The sequence below is a fragment of the Oncorhynchus nerka genome, linkage group LG17, assembly GCF_034236695.1.
Source record: "Oncorhynchus nerka isolate Pitt River linkage group LG17, Oner_Uvic_2.0, whole genome shotgun sequence".
In the NCBI taxonomy this organism is placed as follows: Eukaryota; Metazoa; Chordata; class Actinopteri; order Salmoniformes; family Salmonidae; genus Oncorhynchus; species Oncorhynchus nerka.
Genome location: NC_088412.1, coordinates 13,787,020 through 13,805,603, shown reverse-complemented (window position 1 = coordinate 13,805,603; position 18,584 = coordinate 13,787,020). Strand labels below are relative to the sequence as shown.

The 18,584-nt window shown below is 43.4% G+C and overlaps 1 protein-coding gene across 2 annotated transcripts in view; it reads right to left on the bottom strand.

Annotated features, from left to right (window-relative positions):
• Positions 1-18,584, bottom strand: part of LOC115144776 (protein inscuteable homolog) — a 99,080-nt gene that overhangs the window by 74,062 nt on the left and 6,434 nt on the right. The window contains exon 1 of one of the 2 annotated variants that reach the window (XM_065002984.1): positions 5,025-5,142. The exons of the other annotated variant lie outside the window; for it this stretch is intronic. The gene's annotated coding sequence lies outside the window, so the exon portion shown is untranslated. Of the gene's footprint in view, positions 1-5,024; positions 5,143-18,584 lie in introns of those variants that run through there. 2 annotated transcript variants of the gene reach the window in all.

The following is an 18,584-nucleotide window of genomic DNA, read 5'->3' as shown; positions in this document are numbered from 1 at the left end:
AATGTAAAAACACACAGTAATGCGGCTTTGGAGAGAGACCATGTAAAAACACACAGTAATGCAGCTTTGGAGAGAGACCATGTAAAAACACACAGTAATGCGGCTTTGGAGAGAGACCATGTAAAAACACACAGTAATGCGGCTTTGGAGAGAGACCATGTAAAAACACACAGTAATGCGGCTTTGGAGAGAGACCATGTAAAAACACACAGTAATGCAGCTTTGGAGAGAGACCATGTAAAAACACAGTAATGCAGCTTTGGAGAGAGACCATGTAAAAACACACAGTAATGCGGCTTTGGAGAGAGACCATGTAAAAACACACAGTAATGCGGCTTTGGAGAGAGACCCTGTAAAAACACACAGTAATGCAGCTTTGGAGAGAGACCATGTAAAACACACAGTAATGCAGCTTTGGAGAGAAACCATGTAAAAACACACAGTAATGCAGCTTTGGAGAGAAACCATGTAAAAACACACAGTAATGCAGCTTTGGAGAGAGACCATGTAAAAACACACAGTAATGCGGCTTTGGAGAGAGACCATGTAAAAACACACAGTAATGCAGCTTAGGAGAGAGACCATGTAAAAACACACAGTAAATGCAGCTTAGGAGAGAGACCATGTAAAAACACACAGTAATGCAGCTTTGGAATGTAAAAACACACAGTAATGCAGCTTTGGAGAGAGACCATGTAAAAACACACAGTAATGCAGCTTTGGAGAGAGACCCTGTAAAAACACACAGTAATGCGGCTTTGGAGAGAGACCATGTAAAAACACACAGTAATGCAGCTTTGGAGAAGACCATGTAAAAACACAGTAATGCGGCTTTGGAGAGAGACCATGTAAAAACACACAGTAATGCAGCTTTGGAGAGAGACCATGTAAAAACACACAGTAATGTTTGGAGATGTAAAAACACACAGTAGTGCGGCTTTGGAGAGAGACCCTGTAAAAACACACAGTAATGCAGCTTTGGAGAGAGACCATGTAAAAACACACAGTAATGCAGCTTTGGAGAGAAACCATGTAAAACACACAGTAATGCAGCTCTGGAGAGAAACCATGTAAAAACACACAGTAATGCTGCTTTGGAGAGAGACCATGTAAAAACACACAGTAATGCGGCTTTGTAGAGAGACCATGTAAAAACACACAGTAATGCAGCTTAGGAGAGAGACCATGTAAAAACACACAGTAATGCGGCTTTGGAGAGAGACCATGTAAAAACACACAGTAATGCAGCTTAGGAGAGAGACCATGTAAAACACACAGTAAATGCAGCTTAGGAGAGAGACCATGTAAAAACACACAGTAATGCAGCTTTGGAGAGAGACCATGTAAAAACACACAGTAATGCAGCTTTGGAGAGAAACCATGTAAAAACACACAGTAATGCGGCTTTGGAGAGAGACCATGTAAAAACACACAGTAATGCAGCTTTGGAGAGAAACCATGTAAAAACACACAGTAATGCAGCTTTGGAGAGAAAAACCATGTAAAAACACACAGTATGCAGCTTTGGAGAGAGTAAAAACACACAGTAAAGACCATGTAAAAACACACAGTAATGCAGCTTTGGAGAGAAACCATGTAAAAACACACAGTAATGCAGCTTTGGAGAGAAACCATGTAAAAACACACAGTAATGCAGCTTTGGAGAGAGACCATGTAAAAACACACAGTAATGCGGCTTTGGAGAGAGACCATGTAAAAACACACAGTAATGCAGCTTAGGAGAGAGACCATGTAAAAACACACAGTAAATGCAGCATAGGAGAGAGACCATGTAAAAACACACAGTAATGCAGCTTTGGAGAGAGACCATGTAAAAACACACAGTAATGCGGCTTTGGAGAGAGACCATGTAAAAACACACAGTAATGCAGCTTAGGAGAGAGACCATGTAAAAACACACAGTAAATGCAGCTTAGGAGAGAGACCATGTAAAAACACACAGTAATGCAGCTTTGGAGAGAGACCATGTAAAAACACACAGTAATGCAGCTTTGGAGAGAGACCATGTAAAAACACACAGTAATGCAGCTTTGGAGAGAGACCCTGTAAAAACACACAGTAATGCGGCTTTGGAGAGAGACCATGTAAAAACACACAGTAATGCAGCTTTGGAGAGAGACCATGTAAAAACACAGTAATGCGGCTTTGGAGAGAGACCATGTAAAAACACACAGTAATGCAGCTTTGGAGAGAGACCATGTAAAAACACACAGTAATGCGGCTTTGGAGAGAGACCATGTAAAAACACACAGTAGTGCGGCTTTGGAGAGAGACCCTGTAAAAATACACAGTAATGCAGCTTTGGAGAGAGACCATGTAAAAACACACAGTAATGCAGCTTTGGAGAGAAACCATGTAAAAACACACAGTAATGCAGCTCTGGAGAGAAACCATGTAAAAACACACAGTAATGCAGCTTTGGAGAGAGACCATGTAAAAACACACAGTAATGCGGCTTTGTAGAGAGACCATGTAAAAACACACAGTAATGCAGCTTAGGAGAGAGACCATGTAAAAACACACAGTAATGCGGCTTTGGAGAGAGACCATGTAAAAACACACAGTAATGCAGCTTAGGAGAGAGACCATGTAAAACACACAGTAAATGCAGCTTAGGAGAGAGACCATGTAAAAACACACAGTAATGCAGCTTTGGAGAGAGACCATGTAAAAACACACAGTAATGCAGCTTTGGAGAGAAACCATGTAAAAACACACAGTAATGCGGCTTTGGAGAGAGACCATGTAAAAACACACAGTAATGCAGCTTTGGAGAGAGACCATGTAAAAACACACAGTAATGCGGCTTTGGAGAGAGACCATGTAAAAACACACAGTAATGCAGCTTTGGAGAGAGACCATGTAAAAACACACAGTAATGCGGCTTTGGAGAGAAACCATGTAAAAACACATTCATGAGGCTTTGTAGAGAGACCCTCAGCTTGTTTCTTTCTTGCATGCCACAATAATCCCTAATTGCCCTCTGGAGCCTTGTCAGTCACCAGTTTGGGAGATGATGACTTGACTTTCCAGTCAGAGATTGATTTGACTAAATAAGAGGGCTTGATTGTAAGGCCAAGTCAGGCCGACGGTGGTCTACCAAAAACCATGTCAAGCATTTGGGCCTGGGAGCATTCTTTCCTTAAGCGTCATATCAGAGGACCAGCGGTCTGCTGTCTAGAGGGCTCTGTTCTCTCCCTCAGAGGACCAGTGGTCTTCTGTCTAGAGGGCTCTGTTCTCTCCCCCAGAGGACCAGCAGTCTGCTGTCTAGAGGGCTCTGTTCTCTCCCTCAGAGGACCAGTGGTCTGCTGTCTAGAGGGCTCTGTTCTCTCCCTCAGAGGACCAGTGGTCTGCTGTCTAGAGGGCTCTGTTCTCTCCCTCAGAGGACCAGTGGTCTGCTGTCTAGAGGGCTCTGTTCTCTCCCTCAGAGGACCAGCGGTCTGCTGTCTAGAGGGCTCTGTTCTCTCCCTCAGAGGACCAGTGGTCTCACATTAACCCCCGGAAAATTAGATCAGGCTGGGTCAGGTTACACACACACACACACACACACACACACACACACACACACACACACACACACACACACACACACACACACACACACACACACAGTCAAAAGTACTGGTGCTTGTAGAATAATAGTGAAGACATCAAAATTATGAATTAATATGGAATCATGTTGTAACCAAAAAAAGTGTTAAACAAATCAAAATATGTTTTAGATACTTCAAAGTAGCCACCCTTTGCCTTGATGACAGCTTTGCACACTCTTGGCATTATCTCAACCAGCTTCATGAGGTAGTAACCTGGAATGCATTTCAACTAACAGGTGTGTCTTGTTAAAAGTTAGTTTGTGGAATTTCATTCCTTCTTAATGCGTTTGAGCCAATCAGCCCTATTTGGTAAAAGACCAAGTCCATCTATGACAAGAACAGCTCAAATAAGCCAAGAGAAACGACAGTCCATCATTACTTTAAGACATGAAGGTCAGTCAATCCGGACAATGACCCGAAACACACCTCCAAGGCTATTTAAGGGCTATTTGACGAAGGATAGTGATGGAGTGCTGCATCAGATGACTTGGCCTCCACAATCACCCGACCTCTACCCAATTGAGATGATTTGGGATGAGTTGCACCGCAGAGTGAAGGAAAAGCAGCCAACAAGTGCTCAGTGTATGTGGGAACTCCTTCAAGACTGTTGGAAAAGTAGTCCTCATGAAACTAGTTGAGAGAATGCCAAGACTGTGTAATGCTGTCATCAAGGCAAAGGATGGCTACTTCGAAGAATATAAAGTATATTTTGATTTTGTTTAACACTTTTTTGGTTACTACGTGATTCCATATGTGTTATTTCATAGTTTTGACGTCTTCACTATTATTCTACAATGTAGATGATAGTAAAAAATAAAGAAAAAGCCTTGAGTGAGTAGGTTTGTCCAAACTTTTGACTGGTATTGTACATACACATACAAACATTAATACACGCATACGCTTGTACACACACACACCCTCAACACACAGGGGTGGCAGGGTAGCCTAGCGGTTAGAGCGTTGGGCTAGTAACTGAAAGTTTGCAAGTTTGACTCCCCGAGCTGACAAGATACAAATCTGTGGTACTGCCCATAGAATTTAAGAATATGTTCTTAACTGATTTGCTTACTAAAATAAGGCACATAAACACAAGTGCGTTCTCTGAGGTCAGCTGCTCTGTTAAATGTCATGGTAACAAGCGTGGACAGATATGCTTAGAATGATTGAACCTCTGCTTCAAAGTGAGCATAATCTCCAAGTGTTTCCCAACCAGCTCAACTGCTTAGACACCAAGAGCCAACTATTCCCCCTTTTTTCCAAATCAAACCGGCTCCTAAATATCCCAATAGCTTTACCACAAGCCTGCTAAAACGAACACACTGTCATGTTAATGCTTTACTGTCTGTAATAAAAAATAGCAATAACTTTTTCCCTTGACTTTATAAATAGTGGATGACAGAATTGCCATACCTCCTGAAAGATGTCCGGCAAGCCAAGAGAAATATCCAAATGCATTCTAAGATCCTCGTCCATCAACAATAGTGGGCTAAATACATAAACATGACGAGTGAGAGAAGCCTCGGTTGAGACACACAGCTAAAAGAGGCCCCGGATGGTTCTAAGCGCCAGTCGCAGTGACACTAAGAAAGTCTGTCTGCCTCCCAAACGGCACCCTATTCCGCATATAGTGCACTACTTTTGACTAGGGCCCATAGAGTTCTGGTATAAAAAAGTGCACTATCTTAGCAATAGTGGCATTTTGGACACACTCTTAGGCTGCAACTGGATCCTGAGTCTCTTTCAACAAATGGAGATTGCTGCTATACCCGACACCCAAACAACAGAGGCTTAGCAAGAGCTTCTTATTAATAATGAAAGGGGCAGAGACCACACAACACATGGCTATAGCCCTTATTGTCATACTGTCCTTACTGGAGGCAAGTTAACACATGGTCAGGTAGTGGGCCACTATTGTCAACTTGGAACATTCTGGTATTAAGGCCTATGGTCATGAAGACATCACCTGACGAATGGGGAGATAAGATGAAATGTGGCCAGGTAACAATACCTTTTGACCTGAAAATACCTGGTCAAATCTAACTGCCTGTAGCTCAGGCCCTGAAGCAAGGATATGCAGATTCGTGGTACCATTTGAAAGGAAACACTTTGAAGTTTGTGGAAATGTGAATTGAATGTAGGAGAATATAACACAATAGATCTGGTAGAAGAAAATACAAAGAAAAAAACAACAGTTTTTTTTCTACCATCATCTTTGAAATGCAACAGAAAGGCCCCAAATCTAGCCATCACTCTGGTGTTAATTCCAATGGTGTCCACAAGATGGCAGCAGAGTATGTGCAGATGGATGACTTGAAGTATTAGCAAACTACATGACTTTTAGTGTGAAGTCACCCAGGTACATTTGGGCAAATCGTGAAGGAGACATTTACATTCACATTACATTTTTCCGCAAGAATATCGTCAAATCTGTATACTTGGAATTTGATTTCATTTTTCCAGTATTAGTAGCCATATTATAAGTTCAACATTTGCAAAACAACCAGTTTTCATAACTTCACAACTCTCCATATTCTTATATTTTTTGTCCAAAAGGAAAAGGCTTGATGTCACACAAGATTAGCAGCTACATTTTTCGACAGATACAGGGTCCCGACACTGCCGTAAAGCCCAGCTCATTGGCTATCTCGCTAGCTTTGTTTGACCCCGATTGGTGCTTATTTGACAAAGATACAGTCGATCAAATGAAGACCGGCCACGTCATCGGCGTGCCATGAAGGTGTCGCTTTCTGATCAAATTTGGTGTCCTATAGGATATACTACACCCCTAATGATATTGTGAAGTCTGGTTACGTTCTAGGATCTCTAAGGAATACATACGAATGTGATTTTGGTTGAACCAACGTTTAGGGTTAGGTTTTCACAGATACTTTTCTTTGCAATTTGAACCAGCGGAAATACAACATCGATCGTGCATGCTATATGGACCTTTTTAGGATATGAAAAAGGATTTTATCTAACATAACGACACTTCATGTTATCTCTGGGACCCTTTGGATTGTAAATCAGCGCAAGATTTCAGAATGTATGTACACATTTCACCTTCAGATGTGAATTTATCAAACCTATGAAAAAAGTGTTTTGTTAGGAGCTCTCCTCAAACAATAGCATGCCATTTTTTGCAGTAATAGCTACTGTAAATTGGACTGTGCAGTTATATTAACAAGAATTTAAGTTTTTAACCGATATAAGACACTTTTATGTACCGACATCTGTGGTTCCTCTAAAATCTGCGATCGTGACACAAGGAGCTGCATGATTTACAACTGTCCCGTTAATGGGATGGCTATCCCTAAGAAGTTTTAATGTCCCGTTGGTAGGACAGGGCTCCCGAGTGGCGCAGCGGTCTAAGGCACTGCATCTCAGTGCAAGATGTGTAATTACAGTCCCTGGTTCGGTTCCAGGCTGTATCACATCCGGCTGTGGTTGGGAGTCCCATAGGGCGGCGCACAATTGGCCCAACGTCGTTCGGGGTAGGCCGTCATTGTAAATAAGAATTTGTTCTTTAAACCTTTTCGGGATAGGGGGCAGCATTTTCACTTTGGATGAATTGCGTGCCCATAGTGAACTGCCTCCTACTCTGTCCCAGATGCTAATATATGCATATTATTATTACTATTGGATAGAAAACACTCTGAAGTTTCTAGAACTGTTTGAATTATGTCTGTGAATATAACAGAACTCATAGGGCAGGTAAACTTCCAAACAGGAAGTGGAAATTCTGGGGCTGGTTGATTTTCAACTCATCGCCTATTCACATCCCAATAAGATATGGATCTGTTCGCACTTCCTACACCTTCCACTAGATGTCAACAGTCAGTAGAACGTGGAATGAAGCCTCTAGTGTGATGTGGGGCCGGATGGGAGGGGAATGAGTCACTGGTCTGGCAGAATGCCAGTTCCTGGTTATGCGCAGTACTCATTATATCGCCTTGCATTCCATTACTCTGTAGACAAAAACGAATGCTCCAGTTGGAATGTTATTGGATATATATGATAATAACATCCTGAAGATTGATTCTCTAAGTTTGACCAGTTAATTCGACTTGGAATATAACTTTTTGAAGTGTTCGTCCGAGTTCGCCTGGACCAGCGCCAGCTTTTGGACATGTGAACTAAACGGGCTAGCAAAATTTGATTTGATTTGGTGATTTGATTTGATTTTTCGAACAAAACAACGATTTATTACGGAACTAGAATTCCTTGCACTGCATTCTGATGAAAGATCATCAAAGGTAAGGGAATATTTATGATGTAATTTCGTATTTCTGTTGACTCCAACATGGCGTAGAAATATATTTACGTCTGAGCGCCGTCTCAGATTATTGCATGGTATGCTTTTTTCGTAAAGTAAAAAAAAAAAATCTGACACAGCGGTTGCATTAAGAACCAGTGTATCTTTAATTATATGTAAAACATGTATCTTTCGTCAAAGTTTATGATGAGTATTTCTGTTATATGAAATGGCTCTCTGTAATTACTCTGGATATTTTGGAGGCATTTCTGAACATGGCGCCAATGTAAACTGAGATTTGTGGATATAAATATGCATATTATCGAACAAAACATAAATGTATTGTGTAACATGATGCCATATGAGTGTCATCTGATGAAGATTATCAAAGGTTAGTGATTAATTGTATCTCTAATTCTGCTTTTGTGACTATCTTTGGCTGGGAATTTTTTGGGGGGGGGATTTGGTGGTGATCTAACATAAATATATGTTGTGTTTTCGCTGTAAAACATTTTAAAAATCAGACACGATGGGTAGACTAACAAGATGTTTATCTTTCATTTGCTGTATTGGACTTGTTAATGTGTGAAAGTAAAATATTTCTACAAAATATTTTTGAATTTCCCACGCTGCCTTTTCAGCGGAATGTTGGGGGGGTTCCGCTAGCGGAACCTGTGTCCTAGACAGGATTGAGTTGCCTAGTTAAATAAAAATAACATATCCTTGATCGGAGCTCATCTATTTTGTAATCCAATGATTGCACGTTGGCTAATAGGACTGATGGTAGAGAGGGTTTACTCACTCGCCTACGAATTCTCCGAAAGCAGCCCGACATCTTTTCTTCACGCAAATGACTGCGATTTGGGCCCGTTCCCAAGAAGAGAGTATATCCATTCGCGTCGGACTCATTAAAGAAAACAATCTTCTTTGTCCAGTTTGAGGGATCATTGTCATGCTGAAAGACCCAGCCACGTTTCATCTTCAATGCCCTTGCTGATGCAAGGAGGTTTTCACTCAAAATATCTCACGATACATGGCCCCATTCATTATTTTCTTTACACGGATCAGTCGTCCTGGTCCCTTTGCAGAAAAACAGCCCCAAAGCTTGATATTTCCACCCCCATGCTTCACAGTAGGTATGGTGTTCTTTGGATGCAACTCAGCATTCTTTGTCCTCCAAACACGACGAGTTGAGTTTTTACCAAAAAGTTATATTTTGGTTTCATCTGACCATATGACATTCTCCCAATCTTCTTCTGGATCATCCAAATGCTCTCTAGCAAACTTCAGACGGGCCTGGACATGTACTGGCTTAAGCAGGGGGACACGTCTGGCACTGCAGTATTTGAGTCCCTGGCGGCGTAGTGTGTTACTGATGGTAGGCTTTGTTACTTTGGTTCCAGCTCAATGCAGGTCATTTACTAGGTCCCCCCGTGTGGTTCTGGGATTTTTGCTCACTGTTCTTGTGATCATTTTGACCCCACGGGGTGAGATCTTGCGTGGAGCCCCAGATCGAGGAGATTATCAGTGGTCTTGTATGTCTTCCATTTCCTAATAATTGCTCCCACAGTTGATTTCTTCAAACCAAGCTGCTTACCTATTGCAGATTCAGTCTTCCCAGCCTGGTGCAGGTCTACAATTTTGTTTCTGGTGTCCTTCGACAGCTCTTTGGTCTTGGCCATAGTGGAGTTTGGAGTGTGACTGTTTGAGGTTGTGGACAGGTGTCTTTTATACTGATAACAAGTTCAAACAGGTGCCATTAATACAGGTAATGAGTGGAGGACAGAGGAGCCTCTTAAAGAAGAAGTTACAGGTCTGTGAGAGCCAGAAATCTTGCTTGTTTGTAGGTGACCAAATACTTATTTTCCACCATCATTTGCAAATAAATTCATAAAAAATCCTACAATGTGATTTTCTGGATTTTTTTTTCTCATTTTGTCTGTCATATTTGAAGTGTACCTATGATGAAAATTACAGGCCTCTCATCTTTTTAAGTGGGAGAACTTGCACAATTGGTGGCTGACTAAATACTTTTTTGCCCCACTGTAGTTATCTAGCTGTGGCCATCCGGGCGTTCTACAAAATTGCAACATTAGCGCAGCTAGCTAGTTCACTGACATTGGAATCTAGACCATAAACTAAGGAACACAGATAGACATATATTGCCAAACAACGCTACTGCAACCATTTAACATTTACATTTAAGTCATTTAGCAGACGCTCTTATCCAGAGCGACTTACAAATTGGTACGTTCACCTTAAGACATCCAGTGGAACAGCCACTTTACAATAGTGCATCTAAATCTTTTAAGGGGGGGGGTGAGAAGGATTACTTTATCCTATCCTAGGTATTCCTGAAAGAGGTGGGGTTTCAGGTGTCTCCGGAAGGTGGTGATTGACTCCGATGTCCTGGCGTCGTGAGGGAGTTTGTTCCGCCATTGGGGGGCCAGAGCAGCGAACAGTTTTGACTGGGCTGCTCGGGAACTGTACTTCCTCAGTGGTAGGGAGGCGAGCAGGCCAGAGGTGGATGAACGCAGTGCCCTTGTTTGGGTGTAGGGCCTGATCAGATCCCCTCACAGCTCCGTAGGCAAGCACCATGGTCTTGTAGCGGATGCGAGCTTCAACTGGAAGCCAGTGGAGAGAGCGGAGGAGCGGGGTGACGTGAGAGAACTTGGGAAGGTTGAACACCAGACGGGCAGCGGCGTTCTGGATGAGTTGTAGGGGTTTAATGGCACAGGCAGGGAGCCCAGCCAACAGCGAGTTGCAGTAATCTAGACGGGAGATGACAAGTGCCTGGATTAGGACCTGCGCCGCTTCCTGTGTGAGGCAGGGTCGTACTCTGCGGATGTTGTAGAGCATGAACCTACAGGAACGGGCCACCGCCTTGATGTTAGTTGAGAACGACAGGGTGTTGTCCAGGATCACGCCAAGGTTCTTAGCGCTCTGGGAGGAGGACACAATGGAGTTGTCAACCGTGATGGTGAGATCATGGAACGGGCAGTCCTTCCCGGGAGGAAGAGCAGCTCCGTCTTGCCGAGGTTCAGCTTGAGGTGGTGATCCGTCATCCACACTGATATGTCTGCCAGACATGCAGAGATGCGATTCGCCACCTGGTCATCAGAAGGGGAAAGGAGAAGATTAATTGTGTGTCGTCTGCATAGCAATGATAGGAGAGACCATGTGAGGTTATGACAGAGCCAAGTGACTTGGTGTATAGCGAGAATAGGAGAGGGCCTAGAACAGAGCCCTGGGGACGCCAGTGGTGAGAGCGCGTGGTGAGGAGACAGATTCTCGCCACGCCACCTGGTAGGAGCGACCTGTCAGGTAGGACGCAATCCAAGCGTGGGCCGCGCCGGAGATGCCCAACTCGGAGAGGGTGGAGAGGAGGATCTGATGGTTCACAGTATCGAAGGCAGCCGATAGGTCTAGAAGGATGAGAGCAGAGGAGAGAGAGTTAGCTTTAGCAGTGCGGAGCGCCTCCGTGATACAGAGAAGAGCAGTCTCAGTTGAATGACTAGTCTTGAAACCTGACTGATTTGGATCAAGAAGGTCATTCTGAGAGAGATAGCGGGAGAGCTGGCCAAGGACGGCACGTTCAAGAGTTTTGGAGAGAAAAGAAAGAAGGGATACTGGTCTGTAGTTGTTGACATCGGAGGGATCGAGTGTAGGTTTTTCAGAAGGGTGCAACTCTCGCTCTCTTGAAGACGGAAGGGACGTAGCCAGCGGTCAGGGATGAGTTGATGAGCGAGGTGAGGTAAGGGAGAAGGTCTCCGGAAATGGTCTGGAGAAGAGAGGAGGGGATAGGGTCAAGCGGGCAGGTTGTTGGGCGGCCGGCCGTCACAAGACGCGAGATTTCATCTGGAGAGAGAGGGAGAAAGAGGTCAGAGCACAGGGTAGGGCAGTGTGAGCAGAACCAGCGGTGTCGTTTGACTTAGCAAACGAGGATCGGATGTCGTCGACCTTCTTTTCAAAATGGTTGACGAAGTCATCTGCAGAGAGGGAGGAGGGGGGAGGGGGAGGAGGATTCAGGAGGGAGAAGGTGGCAAAGAGCTTCCTAGGGTTAGAGGCAGATGCTTGGAATTTAGAGTGGTAGAAAGTGGCTTTAGCAGCAGAGACAGAAGAGGAAAATGTAGAGAGGAGGGAGTGAAAGGATGCCAGGTCCGCAGGGAGGCGAGTTTTCCTCCATTTCCGCTCGGCTGCCCGGAGCCCTGTTCTGTGAGCTCGCAATGAGTCGTCGAGCCACAGAGCGGGAGGGGAGGACCGAGCCGGCCTGGAGGATAGGGGACATAGAGAGTCAAAGGATGCAGAAAGGGAGGAGAGGAGGGTTGAGGAGGCAGAATCAGGAGATAGGTTGGAGAAGGTTTGAGCAGAGGGAAGAGATGATAGGATGGAAGAGGAGAGAGTAGCGGGGGAGAGAGAGCGAAGGTTGGGACGGCGCGATACCATCCGAGTAGGGGCAGTGTGGGAAGTGTTGGATGAGAGCGAGAGGGAAAAGGATACAAGGTAGTGGTCGGAGACTTGAAGGGGAGTTGCAGTGAGGTTAGTGGAAGAACAGCATCTACTAAAGATGAGGTCGAGCGTATTGCCTGCCTTGTGAGTAGGGGGGGAAGGTGAGAGGGTGAGGTCAAAAGAGGAGAGGAGTGGAAAGAAGGAGGCAGAGAGGAATGAGTCAAAGGTAGACGTGGGGAGGTTAAAGTCGCCCAGAACTGTGAGAGGTGAGCCGTCCTCAGGAAAGGAGCTTATCAAGGCATCAAGCTCATTGATGAACTCTCCGAGGGAACCTGGAGGGCGATAAATGATAAGGATGTTAAGCTTGAAAGGGCTGGTAACTGTGACAGCATGGAATTCAAAGGAGGCGATAGACAGATGGGTAAGGGGAGAAAGAGAGAATGACCACTTGGGAGAGATGAGGATCCCGGTGCCACCACCCCGCTGACCAGAAGCTATCGGGGTGTGCGAGAACACGTGGGCGGACGAAGAGAGAGCAGTAGGAGTAGCAGTGTTATCTGTGGTGATCTATGTTTCCGTCAGTGCCGAGAAGTCGAGGGACTGGAGGGAGGCATAGGCTGAGATGAACTCTGCCTTGTTGGCCGCAGATCGGCAGTTCCAGAGGCTACCGGAGACCTGGAACTCCACGTGGGTCGTGCGCTGGGACCACCAGATTAGGGTGGCCGCGGCCACGCGGTGTGGAGCGTTTGTATGGTCTGTGCAGAGAGGAGAGAACAGGGATAGACAGACACATAGTTGACAGGCTACAGAAGAGGCTACGCTAATGCAAAGGAGATTGGAATGACAAGTGGACTACACGTCTCGAATGTTCAGAAAGTTAAGCTTACGTAGCAAGAATCTTATTGACTAAAATGATTAAAATGATACAGTACTGCTGAAGTAGGCTAGCTGGCAGTGGCTGCGTTGTTGACTTTGTAGGCTAGCTGGCAGTGGCTGCGTTGTTGGCACTACACTAATCAAGTCGTTCCGTTGAGTGTGATAGTTTCAAAAGTGCTGCTATTCGGGGGCTAGCTGGCTAGCTAGCAGTGTTGATTACGTTACGTTGCGTTAAAAGAACGACAATAGCTGGCTAGCTAACCTAGAAAATCGCTCTAGACTACACAATTATCTTTGATACAAAGACGGCTATGTAGCTAGCTATGTAGCTAGCTACGAGCAAACAAATCAAACCGTTGTACTGTAATGAAATGAAATGAAAATGTGATACTACCTGTGGAGCGAATGCGACCGGGTTGTTGAGTGAGGAAGTTCTATTCGGTTAGGAGTATTTGAACAAGGCTGAGTGGCTGACGACTTCAAGGTCTTTGCTGTGTGAACACAAAAGAGATTGACTGTCGAGCATGCTGGGTTGAAAACAACCAAATTTGTGTAAATATTGGACTGAACACATGTTGGGTTATTTAACCCGGCCATTTGGGTTACAAACAAACTATTGTTTTCTTTAAGTTGACCTATGATCCACCGGGTCAGATCAGAAGACTGGAGGTTTGGCTAAGTATGGGCATGGCTTTCAGATACTTATTTTTGGCCACTTGTGAGAGTAAATGTCATTCATCTTAATTTGTCCAGTTGTGTTGTCAACCCATGTTAATATGACACTTTTGTAGCTTTAAAAAGGCAAAAGTGTGAGTTACTTTAGTGCCTATGTACAGTTGAATTTGGAAGTTTACATACACTTAGGATGGAGTCATTAAAACTTGTTTTTCAACCACTCCACAAATTTCTTGTTAACAAACTATAGCAAGTCTACTTTGTGCATGACTCAAGTTTTTTGTAATTTTTTTTACTTCACCTTTATTTAACCAGGTAGGCTAGTTGAGAACATGTTCTCATTTGCAACTGTGACCTGGCCAAGATAAAGCAAAGCAGTTTGACGCATACAACAACACAGAGTTACACATGGAATAAACAAACATAAAATCAATAATACAGTAGAAAAATCTATATACAGCATGTGCAAATGAGGTAGGATAAGAGATGTATACAATAAATAGGCCATGGTGGCAAATTAATTACAATATAGCAATTAAACACTGGAATGGTAGGATGTGCAGAAGATGAATGTGCAGGTTGTGATACTGGGGTGCAAAGGAGCAAGATAAATAAATAAATAAGTACAGTATGTGGATGAGGTAGATTGGATGGGCTATTTACAGATGAGCTATGTACAGGTGATCTGTGAGCTGCTCTGACAGCTGGGGCTTAAAGCTAGTGAGGGAGGTAAGAGTCTCCAGCTTCAGAGATTTTTGCGGTAATTTTTCCAACAATTGTTTACAGACAGATTATTTCACTTATAATTCACTGTATCACAATTCCAGTGGGTCAGAAGTTTACATACACTAAGTTGACTCTGCCTTTAAACAGCTTGGAAAATTCCAGAAAATTATGCCATGGCTTTAGAAGCTTCTGATAGGCTAATTGACATCATTTGAGTAATTTGGAGGTGCACCTGTGGATTCATATCAAGGCAAACTTGAAACTCAAACTCAGTGCCTCTTTGCTTGACATCATGGGAAAATCTAAATAAATAAGCCAAGACCTCAGAAAAAAATGGTAGACCTCCACAAGTCTGGTTCATCCTTGGTTGCAATTTCCAAACACCTGAAGGTACCACATTCATCTGTACAAAAAACTGTACACAAGTATAAACACCATGGGACCACGTAGCCGTCATACCGCTCAGGAAGGAGACGCATTCTGTCTCCTAGAGATGAATGTACTTTGGTGCGAAAAGTGCAAGTCAATCTCAGAACAACAGCAAAGGACCTTGTGAAGATAATGGAGGAAACAGGTACAAAGGATTTTATAGCCACAGTAAAACAAGTCCTGTATCGACCTAACATGAATGGCCTCTCAGCATGGAAGAAGCCACTGCTCCAAAACCTCCCTAAAAAAGCCTGACTACGGTTTGCAACTGCACATGGGGACAAAGATTGTACATTTTGGAGATATTTCCTCTGGTCTGCTGAAACAAAAATCGAATTGTTTGGCCATAATGACCATTGTTATGTTTGGAGGAAAAAGGGGATGCTTGCAAGCAGAAGAACACCATCCCAACTGTGAAGCACAGGGTGGCAGCATCATGTTGTAGGGGTGCTTTGCTGCAGGAGGGACTGGTTTACTTCACAAAATAGATGGCATCATGAGGAGGAAAATTATGTGGATATATTAAGGCAACATCTCAAGACATCAGTCAGGAAGTTAAAGCTTGGTCGCAAATGGGTCTTCCAAATGGACAATGACCCCAAGCATGCTCACAAAGTTGTGGCAAAATGGTTTAAGGACAACAAAGTCAAGGTATTGGAGTGACCATCACAAAGCCATGACCTCAATCCTATAGAAAATTTGTGGGCAGAACTGAAAAAGCATGTGCGAGCAAGGAGGCCTGCAAACCTGACTCGGTTACACCAGCTCTGTCAGGAGGAATGGGCCAAACTTCACCCAACTTATTGTGGGAAGCTTGTGGAAGGCTACCCAAAATGTTTAACCCAAGTTAAACCATTTAAAGTCAATGCTACCAAATACTAATTTAGTGGATGTAAACTTCTGACCCACTGGGAATGTGATGAAAGAAATAAAAGCTGAAACAAATCATTCTCTCTACTATTATTCTGACATTTCACATTTTTAAAATAAAGTGGTGATCCTAACTGACCTAAGACAGGGACTTTTTACTAGGATTAAATGTCAGAAATTGTGAAAACTGAGTTGAAGTGTATTTGGCTCAGGTGTATGGAAAACTTCCAACTTCAACTGTATATCCCAATGTTGGGATAATTACCACTTTGTTATAATATTTAATATATGTTTTACATTTTATATTAAAATACGTAATGTGCAATAATATTGAAAGAAAATTGAAATTTGCAGTGTGCAAATGAATATAAATTATATTTACTCTCGCGAGTGGCCAAAAATAAGTATCTGAAAGCCATGCCCCCAATAGGCCACACCTTTGGATTACCCAATCATGGGTTAATTTAACCATCAGTTGTTGTTTTTATTTCCCTTCGTGCTGGGTTAACCCAACTTGTGGGTCTTTTTTAATGTAATCCATAGGTTATTTTCAGGAGACGTGAGCTATTGGGAGTTTCGCTTTCAGATAAGTATTTTTGGCCACCTGTCATTCCGGTTAATCATGCAATGTTTCTACATTAAAAATGACAATTTTCCTTTAATGTTATGCCACATTATGTGTTTTACTTTTCTAAGCCACGTTTCAATACAAAATGACCAGTGCTCAACCCTAGTTGGTGCTGACAATACAATAGATCAGATCAACCAGAATAACATTTACTCTAAATGGGTGGCTAAAAATAATCAGCTGAAAGCAACGGCCCTACTAAGGCACGCCTCCAGTCTTCTGATCCGGTGGATAATAACTCAATAACCCAACTAAATGACCCAACTATCTGGGTAAAAAATAACCCAACTAAATGACCCAACTATCTGGGTAAAAAATAACCCAACCTGTGTTCTGTCCACTATTTACCCAGCTTTTTTTTGTGCGCAACAGGCAGGTCTGTCTCACTGTCTGGAGGTTCTGGCTGCTATATGATTGGATAGAGCGCAATCCGTACAGCTGCTTCTCTCATGTTAGTGGGCAAGTGTGCATGGTTGTAATCCATACCCAACCCTCCAGTAAATTATGACGAACTCACTTACAAAACTCTGTTTTGGACGAGACAGACTTTATGACCAAAATTATCCTATTTTTTAGTCACTTTTGAGACTAGGATTAATGTTTCTAACCCACGTAGGCTGTTTAAACCAGAGAAATGGATTTCTAAGGGGCAGTTGACCTTAAAAACATCTGACACTAATAATACACCACAGCTTACTATTGCTGGAAAGGTTTTATGAGATTGATGTGTTCCGCTCCTTTGGCAAGAAACAGCTATCAGACCAAAAGGTCCTTTGAAGTAAATTCTCAGCCATCGCCGACAACATCATTTTGGTCAGAGAAGAACAGGCAAAGCGAGAGGGGTAACTGGACCCAAATTCTGTCTTGTCCAGCTGGTGGCGTTTTTTTCTTATTTTTCGCCAACCAAGCGAGTGTTGGTATGGAGGTCAATGAGAGTGTCGAATTTAGTTGATAGAATGGAAGTTTTGTAATCAATAGGTTGTTAGGAGTGTACTGATATAATTAGGACACGTAACATCCTGGCAACTTCGCAAAGAAACACTTTATATCTGAGTTCTTTCAGTTCGTCAGTAGTTACCACAGGCACAAAGTCACGAACCCAACCTATTTCATGCCTAAACCTAACTTTAAATTAAAATTTAAAAAAAACACATTTTTGTTTTCATGAAATCTTACAAAACAGCGTTGTGGCTGTGGTAACTAGTGGAAACCGTGGCTAGAATGGTCCCACCTGACCTTGCCTCCTGCTTTCTGCCTTCCATTTTTGAAGACATTTATTTTAATTTTTAGAGCAGCCACTTGAGTATCTGATCAAAATAATGGATAATCTGTGTTTTGGTTCAATCTTCTACCGTCAATCTCTTCCCAATGACGTCACTGGAGTTTCCGTGACACAGGCTCCCCAGTTAAATGGAATGCCTTAGCAATGGCTTTGCACCTGTTTGCTGCCTCTCTTCTTTGCTTTCATCTGAGAATGACAGACCTCAAAAACACAGGAGTCAAATGCAAATGCAATTTACAACCTGCTGTCAAGCCTTCTCCCTCCACTGACTCCTACCATGACGTAAATAATGGCATTCATATCCCATTAATATGCCCTGAGCGGATACTGCCCTGTGTTCCTCAGTGGGTGTGGAACTAATCCTACATGAAAGGGCCACACAGAAAGTGAGGGCCTGAAAGTGAAAGGAGGAGAGGGCGGGGGATCCTTTGCAACTGAAATCTACAGCTGGTTGACATTAGAAGAATGTGTGTGTGTGTGTGTGTGTGTGTGTGTGTGTGTGTGTGTGTGTGTGTGTGTGTGTGTGTGTGTGTGTGTGCAGGTGGAGAGGGGGGCCATGCCCAGACCTGGGTCACTACGCACAGCCTCAAAAAAACAAACATCACTTCAGAGCCCAAATAGTATTCTGGAGGTGTTTTTGTTAGTGTTGTTCCACCACACAGTCAAAAGCCTACGGTAAAACAGACACATTCTCAGGAGGTTAGGCTACCATCGCTAAAGGATAGACCAGCTTGTTAAGGAAGTGGTGAGAGGCCACAAAAACCAGAGAGAGTGCGGAGGGCT